The sequence below is a fragment of the Protopterus annectens genome, chromosome 16.part0 (genome assembly GCF_019279795.1).
Source record: "Protopterus annectens isolate FY-2018-M chromosome 16.part0, PAN1.0, whole genome shotgun sequence".
In the NCBI taxonomy this organism is placed as follows: Eukaryota; Metazoa; Chordata; order Ceratodontiformes; family Protopteridae; genus Protopterus; species Protopterus annectens.
In genome coordinates this window covers 280209865-280227206 of record NC_056750.1, presented here as the reverse complement: position 1 = coordinate 280227206, position 17342 = coordinate 280209865, and the positions used below count along the sequence as shown (strand labels likewise).

Here is a 17342-nt window from a genome sequence, read left to right as displayed (position 1 = left end):
GTCTTCTAAAAGAAATGGGCTCATGATATTACTTCAGACTGTTTTTTGTTCCAAAAAAAGAAGGAACTTGGAGGCCTGTCTTTTAAGGCTAAACATGTTCATGCTGGTCCCCATGTTGAAGATGTTAACCGTGCAAAAGTTTGTCTGTTGTATCCCCCAGGCAGTCATGTTTACTTTAGATCTAAAAGGTGCCATACCTCCTCATTCACATAGTCAACACACACAGGAGGTATCTGTGCTTCAGAGCAGGTGGGAAGCATGGTCAATTCTCTGCTGTGCACTTTGGCTTGCCTGCTGCACCCAGAGATTTTAGAAAGCATCTTGCCCCCAGTGATTGACTTTTGCAGAAGAAAGGACATTCAAATTTACCCCTACTTGGCCAATTGCCTGATTCCGACAGGCTCTGTCTAGGATCTGCAGTCTGCCCTTTATCTTGCCATGACCATTTTCTTTTTTCAAAACTGGGGATTATCTACCATTTGAAGAAGTCCAGTGTGATCTCATCACGCAAGTTAATGTTCCTGGGAGCCCTGCTAGACACAGATCTACAAATGCATTCCTGATGGAGACAAAACTTTCCTTCCTAACCCAGTACTTCTATATTCCCTCCCTCCCGACTCAAAACGGCCATCTCAGCAAGGGAAGTATTGAAAGTGTTGGAATACATGGCTCCATGTATCCTGACAATCCCATTAGTGAAATTACATATGAGAAATATTCAGTGGTACCTCAAGAATGTGTGTGTCAGTACAGACATTCTCTCATCCACATGCTGAGGTGACAACCTTCACAAACACTATGATCTACATAAATGACAACATGGCTGTGGGTTTAGCCAGAGCAGCAGCAACAGTCATAGAGATGCACTGACATACTTGTCTCTGGCCAACTATCTTTGCAGAGGATACCAAGGGAATGTCTTGGATTCCTTATTTTCGTCCCCCTTTTTGGGGTGACAAAAGCCAGTAAGTAGATGTTCTTCGTGTTTCACTGTTGCAGTCATTACATTTGGGGTAATCTGCTGGCAGGTTGCCCTCAGTCGGCCTGAATTCCAAAGTCTTGGGTCCAACGTCGGTTGCTGTCTCCTCTTCAATGACGTCAGGGGTATAAAACATGCAGCCGACGCCATTTTCTTTAGTCTTTCTTGCCGCGTGGTACCTGAAGCAGAAGCATTTCGCAAGTGCCGGTCGGCCGACTACTGAAATATTCGAGTTTGAGTTTCAGAACCGAAGTCTTCACTAAAGCTAAGTACCCCATTGGGGAAACTTTTTTCTTGCCTTTTACTGATGTCAGAAAAAGTTAATAATTTTATTACTTGTGGGAAGCAAATACCTTATAAGGATTTCCATTTATACTGTATTCCTTGCCTAGGCCCTGATCACAACGTGCCTGGCTGTCGGTTTTGTGCTAGATTTAACCAACGCACAATTAAGCATCGGTATATTTTTGCATCGAAGTATTTTGGAAACAGATTTAACTACCCAGAAATGTCATCGGATAGCAATCCGACTACCGGAGTACATAAAAAACGCAAAGAAAAGGACAGAGAAAGGCAGTCGAGATCTAAAACAGACGACGAAGCTTCTCCTAAGCCAGTCGCCGGTTCGCCTGTACTCAGTGAGGCGCTTTCGCAGCCTCTGATACCCGCTACCTTCGAGTCGCAGGCCTCTACCAACGCCCATTTGGAGTCCAGCATGCCACAAGATACTCAAGGTATTGGACCGACAGTAAGTAGTTTTAAAACATGGAAGAGCATGACAAATATTGACAGATATTGGAGTGATTTCCTGTGTCCACATTGCTCATTGAGTAAAACTCAGAGGAGCCAGCATCAGTTGTGGTTCAGGTCAGCAGAGTGATAGTGGAAGAGGTCATGTTTATTGACAACTTCCAGCATATTTGTCCACTAAGGGAAAAAAGCATTTGCTGCTCGTGTGGAGGTCATGGTCATCAACAGGGCAGACAGCCCTTCCAGACTGCACCACTCTAAAGGCAATCAGAGGGACATCTTTTTATCCACCTTCTGTAATGATCAGGGTTCATTAAGGTATTTAGGTGTGGGACGTATCTAGAAGCTACACAGTCCCGTTCTGAAGTACACTGTTACCAACAAAGTCCTTATCCAACACGCCATCCCATCAGAAAAGTACCGCAAATTAAGAAGTAACCAACCTCTTACTAAAATAGCCATTTAGGAGGTCCCACAAGACTAGAGAGGTCAAGGTTACTTCTTGGAAATTTTTTGGTGCCATTGAAAATAAAGGAACCCAGAATGGCTCCATGGCGCAGAGGACAATATTGCTAACTGAGACCCTGCGCTGGAGGAGGCAGGCAGGAAGGGGGAGGAGTGAATAGATATGACCTGCTTACTTCTGTGGGTGGGGGAGTGTATACTTGGGGGCTCACGAGTGGAAAGGCATGGTTGCTTAAGACGAAGCACCCCTTGCAGAAGTGAGGGAGCAACCTTCACAGCAGCCTGTTGCACATTCTATACTCGGCACATAGCTGGATGTGTGCAGTGGAAGCATAGGAAAAATCTAAAACTAACACTGATGGGTGTCTGAATAATGGTCCCTCCTGATCGACTCTTGCCTGGTGGTTGGGAATGAGTGGGACATTTGGCACGGAGAGGGCCAATGATTGACATACAGAGAGGGTTAAAGGAGAAAACAAAAATAAAGAAAACAAAGAACCTTAGGCTCATACTTGTCCACAGACGCCTAAATCAGTATGTGATGGAAGAAGGCAAAATGATCTCTGTGCATACTGTTATGCCTTGCAAAAAGACTGGTTGTGTTGTTTAGATCTCCGGGGTTCCTACTTAAATGCAATTCACAAACATTCAATGAATTTTGGAAGTACCTGAGCCTCATGGTCAGAGACAGTCTTTGCCATTTAAGGAGCCTAACCTTGAGTCTCTCCACTTCCACTAGGGTGTTTGCCAAGTGTATTGCAGTATTCGTAGCTCACCTGAGATTGTGAGGGGCCAAGATCTTCCTTATACTTGGGCTGCTGGCTCTTTGCATCCCTTCACAGGATGAACTTCTATGCCACACACAGTCAGTGATCCAGTTGTTTCAATCTGTGGGCATTACAGTGGACCGTGCTAGATTTTATCTGCAGCCTTCTCAATACACAACCTTTTGTAGTAAAACTATGGCCTGCTGACCATTTCTGCCATATGACAAGCTTCAAACCCTTGAGACTGCCTGAGAGTTTTAATGCAGCCTTAACACCGCACAGCCAAACAATGCCTCAGAATGCTGGAGTAAGTGACATCTTATGATTTACATGGCACCCCTAGCCAGATTATACATGGGATCAGTGTATTGTTTGATCACGTTTGCTTCAACTGGAATCATAATCACTTTTCCTGTGCATTGCAATTGTGAATTCTTGCAAAAAACCATCTACACTAATGGCTACAGTCTTCGTATGTAAAAGAAGACAGTCCCTTCCAGTTTCTACAACCTACCTCCATCTTTACCATGGATGTATCTCCCCTTGTTTGCAGGGTGCATTTCCAGAGCCAGACAATGCCAAAATCATGGATGCTACAAGTTTCACAAATTTATATCACTGATGTTCTTCGTGTTTCACTGTTGCAGTCATCACATTTGGGTTAACTGCTTGCAGTAGCCCTCAGTCGGCCTGATTATCAGTCTTGGGTCCTGCGTCGGTTGTTGTCTCATCTTCCGTGACGTTAGGTAGTCAGGGGTATAAAGCATGCAGCCGATGTCATTACATCAGTCTTTTTTGCCGTGCGATGTCCGAAGCAGAAGCAGTTCGCAAGTGCCGGTCGGCTGACTCCTGAAATTTTCGTTTTTGAGTTTCAGAACCAAAGTCTTCAACTAAAGCTAAGTACCCCATTGGGGAAACTTTTTCTTGCTCTAAACCGATGTCAGTAAAAGTCAATAATTGTATTTCTTTTGGAAAGCAAATACCTCACAAAGATTTTCATTCGTACTGTATTCCTTGCCTAGGCCCTGACCAAGACGTACCTCGCTGTCGGTTTTGTGCCTTATTTAAGCAACGAACTATTCGTCATCGGTATATTTATGCTTCTAATTATTTTGGTACTCTGTTCAATTATCCAGATATGTCTTTGGTAAGCCGTCCGACTACCACCATTCTGAAAAAATGCAAAGATAAAGACAGAGACAAGCCGCCTAGGTCCAAAGCTGCCAACGACGCTTCTTCTAAGCCAGTCGCCAGTTCGCTGGTACTCAGTGAGGCGCTTTCTCAGTCCCTGATACCCGCTACTTCAGATTCACAGGCCTCTACTGAGACTCATTCGGAGTCCAGTATGCCGCGAGATGCTTCAACTGTAGAACCTGCGGATGTCTCTACCTTGGATGGGTCCAGAGCCGCTTTTCAGGCAATTGCTTCTGAGGGTGTATTCAGGCCTACTGACTTGCATATTAAACCGATGCCTAGAACTCGAACTATGCCTAGAAAACCGACACCCAGACCGCATGGTCAGGTCTCTATGCCTAAAAAACAGATGATAAGAATGGCTGAAGACCTTATTACTTTAATCAGGGGAAGCCAACCTTCCCCCTCTAAGAGACCTAGGACTGAATTTGCTTATGATACTTCTGACCAGGATTCTGAAATGTCTGTTTCCTCTGAGGACCAGGATTTACCCTTATCTACCTATGATGATTCTGATGCAGAGGACTCTATTCCCTCTGCTTCCCCCCCCAGAGGATTTCCCTTTTGGTGAAACCCTGCATACTCTTAGGGAGCACTTTCGCTGGGAAAGCCAGGATTACTCTGATTCTAAAAAGAGGCTTAGGGATTTCTTACTCCTGCCCCAGTACAGGCCTTTAGCTATCGCTCCTGTACTAGACATTGTTGATGATGCCTTTTCTGAATCTAGCTTGGCCCCTGACTCTTTACCTCCTGCTTCCAGAAAACCTGATAGATATTACAGGGTCCCTGACTCTCACAAGTTCCTTTTTAAAACTCCTACTGCAGATCCTGAGACTATTTCACAGGGACACAAGGGCATCAAGCCTACTACTGCCAAAAATCCTACCCCCTCTGATAGAGACTCCAGGGCGCTGGATAGATGGGGTAAGAAAGTATGCACTTCTGCAACTTTGGCCATTAGGGCATTAAACTGCCAGTTTCATATGTTAAAGTATCAGCAGCATATCATTGGATTGCTTAAACAGAAAATGATGTTGATTCCTGACTGTGCGGAAAATAAGGATTTACAGGATTTAATGCATTCTGCTGAACAGGTTGGAAAGCATACTTTGCAATGTGGTTTTGATTCACTAGAGGCATCGTGCAGGGCTGCTGTCACTGGACTTGCTTGGCTTAAGGAGCAATCTTTGCCAGATCATGTTAAAGCAAAATTGTTGGATGCTCCCTTAAATCAGGACCACCTGTTTGGCAACAAAGCAGAAGAAGTTCTTAAAAAGATGGAGGAAAAAGCTAAATCTATGCAAACTGTTAAAAGATTTCCTACAAGTACAACCTCCAAGATTTAGTAGGCATTGGCCCTCCAAGAATTGGTCTTTTCCTGCCTCTGCCAGGCCTTCTCAGTCCAAACCCAGAACCAGCAGAACACCCAGGCTGCAGTCCCAGGGTACGCACAGGACTAAACAGTGGGGGGCTCCCACTTCCAAGTCAGGGAGTAGTAAGACTCCACCCTAGGGTAAACTGTCTCAATGACTTAACCATAAAACTTCCAAGCACTTCTCAACTAACTGCTCCTTTAGGGGGAAAGATTGCTCTGCAGGCAAAAAAACTGGGAACTCATTACCCAGACAAATGGGTTTTAAATATAGTTTCCCAAGGATACAGATTTCACTTCCACACATTACCAACCCCAAACGGTTGGCCAGATCTACCCCCAAATCAGTTGGCAGAGGCTCAAAAGCAAGTACTCTCTCTCTCTTAAGCATAAAGGCTATTCAAACTGTACCAAAAGAGGAAAAGGGACAAGGTTTATACTCAGGAATTTTTCCTGATACCCAGAAAAGACAACTCTTGGCGTCCTATCCTGGACCTTTCTATATTAAATACCTATTTGGTGATTCCAGAATTCAAGATGCTCAACTCTTCACCAGTTACTTCATATGCTAGGCAAAGATGCCTGGCTGGCAACAATGGATTTAAAAGAAGCCTAACTGCACATCCCAATCAGGGAATCTTGCAGAAGATACCTACGCTTCAAAGCAGGCTACATGCGCTATCAGTTCTTTGCACTGCCCTTTGGCTTATCTACTGCGCCCAGGGTATTCACAAAGTGCCTAGCTCCAGTTATCGCATTTTGCAGGCAAAGAAATATTCAAATATACCCATACCTGGACGATGTTCTAATTCAAGCAGAAAGGCAGGACATACTTTTGAATCATCTGGCATTTGTACAAAAGGTGCTAACTTGTCTGAGGTACACCATAAATGAAAAGAAATCACATTTTGTACCCTGTCAGCAAATTATATTCCAGGGAGCAAGCTTGAACACAACTTCCCAGATGACTTTCCTCACACCAGAGAAACAAATTCATTTGACAATTTACTTCAAACTAATGGCCACAAAAACCCTGCTATCTGCAAGGCAAATACTGCAAGCGTTGTGGTTCATGGCCTCCTGCATTCTACTAATTCCATATGCAAGACTGCATATGAGGAAACTACAATGGTATCTAAAAAGCCTATGGTGTCAACATTCTCAGGATCTAGAAGCAATAATTCCTTTCATAACTTGCCTACAGTTAAGAGTTCCTTTGGTGGGCAGAGGCCTGCCACCAAAACAAGGGATTACCATTCACTCTATCCCCTGCCACCCAAACCGTAACAGACACATCAGACTATGCATGGGGGACTCATCTGGCAGGGAAGTGCATTCAGGGAAAATGGAACCCAAGTCAAATGCACCTGCATATCAATCAAAAAGAAATGTTAGCTCTACAGAATGCTCTTACAGCCTTCAAGGACCACATTCTTCCTGGACAATTAATGGTAAGGACGGACAATACCAGTGTTATGTGGTACATAAACAAGCAGGGGGGTACCCATTCTTACCCCATATGCAGACTAGCCATGGCACTGTGGAACACAGCCTTGAGTTACCAAATGCATCTATAGGCTCAATTCCTGCCAGGAAAACTAAATACACTGGCAGACGAACTCAGCAGAAATCTCATGGACCCACACGAGTGGAAACTGGCACCAAAGATTTTCAACATGTTGATAAACAAATGGGGGCCAAGATATAGACCTGTTTACCTCCCCCCAGATCTACCAATTGGACAAATTCTGCACAAGGACTCTCCACAAACAAGCTTGGAAAGTGGATGCTCTGTCCTTCAGCTGGAAAAATCTTTCAATTTATGCCTTTCCTCCTCTGCCTCTCCTCTCCAAAGTACTACTAAAGATCAAACAGGACAAACCAAGGATGATACTGATTGCACCAGACTGGCCACCCCAACACTGGTACCCCCTCTTGCGCAGTTTGTCACTGCTGGCTCCATGGCACCTGCCGCAGACCCCTACCCTGCTGTCACAGCAGGAGAGCCAGATTCTGCACCCTCAGCTTCAAACCCTGACCCTGGCAGCCTGGCTAATTTCCTAATCTCTCCATTACCATCCCTCAGCAAACCAGTGTTGGATGTCATTTTGGAGGCAAGGAGGCCTAGTACTAGAAAATCTTATGCTGAAAAATGGAAAAGATTCTGTGCTTGGAACCAAACTCAAGGGATGGGCACAGCAGCGCCCAAATTACCTCAGATTCTTCAATACTTAACTGAGATGCTTCACAAGCGCCTTTCTTTTTCTTCCATCAAAATTCACGCTTCAGCCATTTCAGCTCATTACAACACAGAACCACCCATCTTCTCTCATCCACTGCTCAAGCAGTTCCTCAGAGGGGCCAGAAACGTAGGACCACCCAGGAGAGCCCCAACTCCAGTCTGGGACCTTAACTTTGTATTGGGAAAACTCACTCTTCCTCCTTTTGAGCCAGCTGCAAGTGCAGAGTTAAAATTTCTTTCTTGGAAATCAGCCTTCCTTTTAGCAGTTACTTCAGCAAGAAGGGTATCTGAACTACAGGCCCTTATGGCAGTGGAGCCTTTCATCGTATTTCATGCGGACAGGGTGTCCCTCAGGACCAATCCCTCCTTCATGCCCCAGGTGGTATCCATTGTGGCACTTACTCAGTCCATTCATTTGCCAGCCTTCTTTTCTAATCCACAGAACAAAGGGGAAAGGCTACTGCACTCCTTAGATGTGCACAGATAAACTTAGATTCTACTTGGACAGGACTAAACCTCAAAGGAAGTCTGAACAACTGCTGGTGGCATTTGCTGCAGGGGCAGAGGGGAAGGCTATTTCAAAGCAAACCATTTCTAAATGGATAGGCCATTGCATTCTTTTTTGCTATAAGTACCATGGAAAACCTATCTCACAGGGGATTAGACCCCATTCAACCAGGACTGCATCTACCTCTACAGCCTTTCTCAGAGGTGTACCTACCAGGGACATCCTAGAAGCTGCTACCTGGAGTTCTGTACATAGTTTCGCCAAGCATTACCATTTACCAATTTTCTCTGAATCCAGAGCTGGCTTTGCCACTGCAGGCTTGCAGGGCCTTATAGCAGGTCCTAATGCTATCTAAATGCCTCCTCCCATCCTTAGCTTTGGGAATGTAAACAAATATGACAGTGAAACCATGAAGAATATAGTACAGTTGTGTACACTTACCATAAATGTAGATGTTCAAGTGTATTCACTGTTGCAGTCCTGGTTACCCTCTCTCCAGCCCCCTGACTTCTTTTGGCTATACCTTTACTTTCCTTTACTATGCGTACTATACTTAAAAGCTTTTTGGTGTATTTGCTTTTTTGTTGGAGGTGTAACCTTGTGTGTGTGTGTGTGTGTGTGTGTGTGTATATATATATATATATATATATATATATATATATATATATATATATCTATATAAAATTGCTTCCCATTAGGGGGGCACCTGACGTCTGGGGCAAGAAAAACTGATGTAATGGTGTTGGCTGCATGCTTTATACCCCTGACTACCTGACATCACGGAAGATGAGACAGCAACCGACACAGGACCCAAGACTTTGATAATCAGGCCGACTGAGGGCTACTGCAAGCAGATAACCCAAATGTGATGACTGAAACATTGAATACACTCGAACATCTACATTTATGGTAAGTGTACACAACTGTACTTTCTGAAACTCATGGCAGTGTGCTTCACCATGAAGACCTTCATGAACAGGCTCTTGCATAGTCCTGTGGCTGTCTATATGGATAATGTGATAGTTATTTGGTGCATTAGCAAATGAGGGTGTGTGTACTTCTGCTACCTTTGTAGTGAAAAAGCCATGAAGCTTTTGAGATGGGCCATATCCAACAACCTCTTGATGTCAGCCCACATTCCTAAAGAAACCCAACATCCTGGCAGACAGACTGAGCATATGCTTTTGTTTCTCACATAAGTGGTCTCTAAACCAGACAGCAGCAGAAAGAATATTCCTGTATGATAGACCTTTTTGCCTATCCATTAAATGTAAAATTTCATGTCCATTAAATATGAAATTTAATTTGTTGTCCCCCCCCCCCATCGGTGAACCTTCAGGTAAAGGGTTCCCTAGTAGAGATATGGCCATAGTGCCTACTATATGTCCTCTTCATTCCCTAATAACCAGAACCATTTATCCATATGGCAAAGCAGCCTACTCCAAAATCATCCTGGTAGCCGTCTTCTGGCCACATCAAGATTGGTTACAGCTTCTGACCCCGCTTGTGATAGATGGCTGTTGTTGATAGATGACAAAACTGACTCAGTCTATACAAAGATCACCATCTCTCTCTCTCTTTTTCTCTCTCTCTCTGCTGGGTGGGGTGGCAAAACAGAGATCTGTTTTCCTTCCCTTTACCTGAAGGATGATACATCTCTGTCTTTGCCCCCCCCCCCACCTTAGCACATTGTACGAGAGCCTTGACCACATTCATGCCCTTTCTGTACAGTGCCACAGTGAACAATATTTGCACAGTGGCTACTTGTTCAGTCCCTTAGCCAAACACTGTACTGTAGACATTACTTCAAGAGCAAAGGCCATCCTTTGGGGCTACAGTTGTCAAAGGGACACAGTTGTAACTGGGACTATGCAAGAAGGAGTGCTAGGTACTCTGCCCTACTTGTTACCAAAACTGGGACTACTACTTAAAAGTTATGTATTTATCATAATACTACTTAAAAGTCACATAGTTACCATAATGCTAAACATTGTAAGAAGTGTATTCATCTTTGGTAGCATATTCCTGGCCAACCATTCACCCAGGGCCCGTGGTAGGTAGGTAGGTAAATATGCTCTTGCAAGGCTTTCTATCCATGTGCTAACGCATTTTAACCAGACTGGCCTGCCCCTTGCTTCTGATACACATTTTTAGTGGTTACATTTTTTTTTTTATTTACTGGAAGAGCATGTCTTCATACTCACACTGAGAACTGGAGAGATAGAGGAAGAAAAGTATGAAGGTATTAGGGGTGGGAGGAGAGCAAGGCAACTTGAAAGGTTTCATGAGATGAGCTGTTCTAATGCCTACAGCATATAATCCTACTTGTTACCAAGAGTGGATTGCACTTATTTTATGGTAAGAGCAGTGTGTGTATATATGCATGTAAAATGATCATTATTTAAAACATTGCAGCACCTTTCATAAAAACTGATATGAACACAAACACTGCTGAAGCAGTACTTGGAGCATAAAACTAAATCAGTGATATTTATCATTTGATCACTGCTGCAGTAGCGTTGTATAAGTATGAGTTATATCCATCATAGGATATAACAGCCAACCAGCTTCTAGAGCTTAATGACACCTTCTATGCGCCCAGACCATTATCAGCTTGAGGAGAGCTGAATAAAGTTAACACTTTTGGTGCCAAGTCCTTCAGAGCTTTCCTGCCAGTCTAAAGAATGAAGGAGACCCTCATAAACAAGGTTAGTCTAACAGGTCAGATTGAGTGTCTGTAGAATGCTGTCCCCACCCTTTCCACACTGGTAAGGCTTTAAATCTTCCCCAAAAATCTGGCTTGACAATTATTATTTTTTGTTTTTATTTTAAAACCTTTGCCTGTGTTGTAAGTGATGTACATTTATATAAACTAAAACAAACCATAGTAACATGTCCACAGTTACAATCATTCTACATGGCATTTATTCAGCAGTACATATGTCACCAATCCAACATTACATAAATTGCCTTTCCTTAAACCTCACTCCTCCTCCAGAACATTATTCTGCATGCATTGTTCTCACAATTTATACTTTTTTAATGTAATTTGGCTCTTAACCTTTTCTAAACATCCAATTTCCAGTTTTTGTAACTGTTACAATGTTCACTACTTGAAATATGGTTGGTTTAGACTTTGATATCCATTTTTAGTAATTGCTTTTATTTGCAGCCACCAGAATTAAACTTAACAAGGCCTTCAACAATTCAGATTCTGTATCCCATCTGTATACATACATACATAAATAAATAAATAATTTCATTAGTTACACCCATTTGCTCACCTAATATTTCTGATAAGGTTCTTTAGGGAATTTGTAGTCTGCCAGCTCATTACCGTCTCAAAACATATGATCTGATGTTGTTAGTTTTCATTCCATCAGTGACTGATGGGTTCGCATTTCAGACGTCGGCTCCAAATCGGCTGCTGTAGAAGCCCGTGGCAACTTAGAACTCTTGAGTTTCTCCCTTACCCATAATGCACCATATCCTATTACCACAGGGCTTGTTTGCCGCTGTTGGGTGAAAGGCATGGTGATTTGTCTCTAGAGTCTCTAGAGTTGTGGGCTAGACAAGTACTTGTTTTTTCAAGGTATTTAAAGCGATATTTGTCTTTAATCCTTTCCCTTTTCTCGTACTAGCATACCCTTGATGCTATTGTTAGTATCTCTTTCTTCCTTTTCTCTCCCTTTACCCTTCTGCATTTTATCATAGTTCTTTACTATCCTTATAGGTAGTCCTTTCACTTTTTCTCTTCCTATTTAAAAAAAAAAAAAATATATATATATATATATATATATATATATATATATATATATGTATAATAGATCTTTAAATCTAGTTGTTGCTGTTGCTGTGGTTGAAGTAGTTCGCTGTAGCTCTTTTTTTTTTTCTTCAAATGAACAATGGCTGAAAAAGAAAAAAGCCCCTGTGGGTTTTAAAAAGTTTGGGAAGAGTGGTCAGAAGATTTCACTCTCTGAGTTGCACATTTGTCTTGGTGCCCTCCACTTGCAAGAGAGCTGTGCAATATGTCATGCATTCAACCCCTGAGAGTAAGTGGAGTACAAAAACAAATTGATTTTAAAGGGGTTTTTACCTTCTTTTGGTGATGCCATAGCTGCAGAAACCTCTAAAAAGTTGCCACACTCCTCTCCGGGCTCTTCTTCAGTTTCGTCAAAGACTTCAGAGAAAACTTCGAAAAGACCTGCTTTGGATCCTACAGTTTCCTAAGATCCATCTAAGAAAATAAAATTAGACTCTCGGATCTGACCCCCTTGGATCAGAGAAAAGCAAAAAGGTTTTTGTCGGATTGGAATGTTTCTTCGGATCCGGTCTCCTCCGAAAATTCAGGATTCGTACGATCCAAAGATGTTGGATCCATCAAGACTGCAAGATGTGTTACCTAGGACAAGTTACTCCCCATCTGTGGACCTGGTACCATCAAGAGTACCTTCTCCCTTCCTTTGTAGACCAGACTCTCCTTCCAAATAATACTCTTGCTCTTTTAGAAACCTCACTCTGAAAGATGTGGAGAGGGTAGTGAGACAGATCCTCTCAATGCAGAGCCAGACAGTTTTTGCTTCGGCTCCTACCCCTTTGGGTCAGGAAGCCCATACATCCATGACAACACCTCTTTCTCTTCCTCCTCTGACCCCCTCTGTGGTTTTGGAGCCCTTGGATCCGAGTTATCCAGACCTGTCGTCTGCGAATCTGAAGATCTTTGTATCCTCGGATCTGAAGCTTCCTCTGGGCACCTCCATGCAATCAGATGTGGAGAGTTCTCAAAGCTGATTTTCCCCTGTCTGATCTGAGGTGTTTCATTTGACTCCGAGGGCTTCGGAGCAGTCTCTACGCCTAGGAGCATTGGCAAGGGTTAGTTTGGCTCCTACTTCTGCCTCGGAGAGACTTTCTTCTGAGCAGGGAAGGACCAAGAATCAGAAAGCGCTCCTCTCAGATCCAGGTTTCTATCCCTCTCCAGGAAGGTCAACCTTTAGGACTTTGGAGAGAGCCGTATTAGCTACCATGACCCAAACTGGTCCTATTCCCTTGGATTTTGCATCTACATCACTCCCTTCTCTGTGTCAGGAGTCTCAACTAACACTCCCACAGGGACAGCCGGTACCAAAACCCCAGGACACCCACTTGGGTATTTCCATCTCTTTTGTTACCTCCCTGGATTATTCCACTGAGGATGTCCCTTGGAAGATGACATGCAAGAGGAAGTATCTGGATTCTCCTGAAACTGTCACAGAAGAGGCAGATTTTTGAGGAGGGCGAGGGGTCCACACAGTCATCTCCTGCGGATGTCTTGTTCAGAGACATCCTTGAAGTCCTGAAACAGAGATGTGGCTGGAAGCCCAGCAACCCTTCAGAGGAATCTGTACTTCTGGAGGTGTTTGGTACTGACTCATCTACTTCTTTGGTGATTCCAACTGCTGACGAGCTCCTCGAATCGGTCTTGCGCCAGGCATGGAAGAAACCTGACACCATTGAGCACATTCCTAGGAAGACTGAAAAAATTATGATTCCTCCAGAAGACAAACAGTTCTAGTCGAAGTGCCCCGCTATTAATGCCATAGTTGTAGAGGCGGCCACAAGACAGGAACTAGCCGACGAAAGTTCCTCTGAGTCCCCCCCCCCCTGAACAAAGAGTTGCGGTCGATGGACAGATTTGGGAAGCATGTCTACACTTCAGGGACCTTTGCCTTGAGGTCTCTGAACTATTTGGCATATTTCACCAGACTACAGAGGAATCTGGTTAAGGAACTCTCATATACCCTTGTAGGAACCATGTCTGAGGAGGTGAAGGATTCCGTCACCTTGCAGCTGGCGACCCGACAAGTGATATCAAAGTCATCCATGAGGCTTATTTCCACTGTGGCAGAAAGAACCCCAAGGGCAGTGGGTTTAGGCCTAGCCAATAGGAGACACTCCTGGATGCTCTTGTGTGACTTTGCAGAGCCTTTTAAGTCTAGGTTCATCAATGCTCCTTTTGACCACACCTCTCTTTTTGACCCCAAAGTAAAAGGTATGTTGTCCAGGTGTGAGAGGGGGTAGAAAGACCCTTTCTGCCATGGGCGTATGTTTTTCCACTCCCCCAAAGATCCTTTTCGTCGAGGTGGTGGAAAGATATGGTTCAAGAAATCACACGGATCTTTCCAGGACACACAGGTCTTCCCCCAGAGGCAGAGGGGGGAAATTCAAATGGTAGACACTGCCCTGGCAGCAGAGGAGGCCTGCAACATCAAGGGTCAGGCGAACCATTCTTTGGTAAACCCTTTCTGTGCTCCTGAACGGAGGCCTGATTGTCCCTTTCTAGAGGCAATTGGGGATCATTTGTCCCCACAACAGAGAGCCTGGCTGGAAATAAAAGATCTGAAGTAGGAAGACTTCATTCGTCTGCAACCTGTGGGTATCGGATCCGACCTCGGATCCGAGCCGGCAATTCAAAAGCTTAGGCTCCGAGCTCCTAGCTCCTCCCTCTTACCCATAACCCCTTGCCAAGCCCTGACTGACCTCAGATTTCGTTTGCCGCTTTTCAAGAAGCAACGGAATTCTTGAGCTCCTGGCGTGGTTTTGAGATAAGTAGTTTTCTGACAGGAAAATTGTTAAAATTCTCTTTTTTTGTTACAAAAATAGTTAGTGTTGTGTGTGATTAAGGCTTTCCCTCCCTCTTTAGTTAATATTTCTCGGGTTTTTCGTAGTTTGTTTGTTTGTGTGTGTGTGTGTTTAGGCCTTAGGTGTTATGTCTGAAGCCCCTAAGGCTGTCTTTTCGAAATGTACCGAGTGTGGCCATAAGCTGTCCCCAGCAGATGGCCACACTCGATCAAGTCATGCTTGGGGTTGAACACCTGTCTTCTGGTTGTACCATTTGTGCAGGGTTCAACCTCGGCTTTAAGGGAACGGAGGTCGGTTAGTGCTGGCGGTCTTTTACCCCCAGATACTGCTTCGGCCTCTGCTCCCTCCAGTCAGCAACTTGTTGCTGTGAGTTCTCCCCCTCCGGCTGGGACTCAACCTCCCTTAAAAATGCCGGAGGGGAAGGATTCTAGTAGAGAGAGACAGAAGGAGAGGCACAGGGAGAAGCACCACAAGAGGAGAGCCAAGCTTCCAGCTCGGCTCCTCCATCTAAGCGGGCTTCCCTGTGCCTTCTAGCCTTCCTCCTCCTCGGCTCCACTCCCCTCGGTTCTCTCCTGGACCCGAGGAGGAGGAGGCTAGCCCTTCCAGGAGGTCACCGAGACGGTTCTCTAGGTCCGCCGGTGGCCTCCTCTAGATCGACTTTTCGATGAGCGAAGCTGATATGGACCGGATGATGAGGAAATTCATCCAGGCCCAAATGCAAATGGGAGTGCTCCTAGCCCCCCCCCAACCGGGAGGGGCTTCGACCCCTTTTTTCGCCCCCATAGCTCCTTCTCCGACCCATACCACGGGTTCGGAGCTTTCGGCGCCGTGCAGATTTGGATCCGGGGGTGGGTCGGATCCGATTGGTCGGCGCACCTCGGATCCGTCCCATCCCTTGAGTGCTTGGTGCCGGACCCGACCTCTCGGAGCCGAGGGCCGAGCCTCGGATCCGAGGGAGCTGGTGTGTCTTCGGCTCCGTCCAGGTCGGAGCACACTGGTCTCTCGGATCCGACGGTTTCGGCTCCGACTCCGAAATGGTAGACACTGCCCTGGCAGCAGAGGAGGCCTGCAACATCAAGGGTCAGGCGAACCATTCTTTGGTAAACCCTTTCTGTGCTCCTGAACGGAGGCCTGATTGTCCCTTTCTAGAGGCAATTGGGGATCATTTGTCCCCACAACAGAGAGCCTGGCTGGAAATAAAAGATACTTGGGTGCAGAGGATTGTATCCATGGGATATATAGTTCCATTTTCCCTTCAGATTCCAGGAAAATCCCAGATGTTCCACCCAGTCAGAGGGATCAAGCAACGATTCAAACAGAAAAGTTGCTAAACAAAAGTCATCCAAGAGGTCCCCCAGACCAGAAAGGACCCGGAACTTACTCAAGATTCTTTTTAATGCCAAAGAAAACAAGAGACTAGAGACCAGTTTTGGATCTCTGCAGTCTGAACAGATTTGTTCAAAAGACAAAGTTCCAGATGGTCACAGTTCAGTCTATTATTTCGTGTTTGGAAAAGGACGACTGGATGTGCTCAATAGAGCTCCAGGATGCTTACTGTCATATAAAAATAAACCAGCGATCCAGGTGATTCTTACACTTCCGGGTAGGAGCCAGTCATTATCAGTTCAGAGCATTGCCCTTTGGTCTCACCACAGACCCCAGGGTGTTCACCAAATGTGTGGCAGTGGTAGCAGCTCACTTGAGACTGCAGGGATTCCATGTGTTTCCATACCTAGATGACTGGCTCATCTCTCAGACCTGGCATCAACTCATCATGGCAAGAGAACTCATCCACGCTTGTACAAGGTTAGGAATAACCATAAATTTTGAGAAGTCAAAGCTAGAGCCAGCTCCGATTCTAGAATTCATAGGAATGCTACTTGACACAAGGTCGACAATAGCCTCCCTTCACCTTTCCAGAGTTCAGACATTAAGATCACAAGTTAACAAGCTACTTTGCAGTACCACGATCTCTGCTCGCCTAGTTTTGCAAGAGCTAGAATCAATGGCAGCAGCAGTAACCCTTGTTCCGCTGGCCAGGTTTCACATGAGGATTCTTCAGTGGATGCTGACAGCTCAGTGGTCAGTACTTCAACTACCCTTGTCCTCTCCAGTATGAATTACCGACTTGTGCAAGAAAAGTCTGATGTGGTGGATCCTGTCAGAACAACTTCTACAGGGCCGTCCTTTTGTCCCCTTGCAGCCCAAGGCCATAGTGACCACAGACGCTTCCCAGCTAGGGTGGGGGGCATTACCTGGGAAAGACAGTCCAAGACATGTGGTGCCCCAATAAGCCAACTTACATACCAACATACTGGAGTTGACAGGAGTGCTTTTAGCACTGCAAGCCTTTCAGGATGCTCTCCCATCAGGAACAATTGCAGTGCAGACAATGTGTCAGTGGTTTGGTACATCAGCAAACAAGAAGGAACCAGATTGTATCCCCT

The 17342-nt window shown here is 44.9% G+C and overlaps 1 protein-coding gene across 1 annotated transcript in view; it reads left to right on the top strand.

The window, feature by feature from the left end:
• The window catches only part of MMP14 (matrix metallopeptidase 14), a 282841-nt gene that overhangs the window by 226480 nt on the left and 39019 nt on the right, over window positions 1-17342 (top strand). The gene's annotated exons all lie outside the window — the stretch shown is intronic.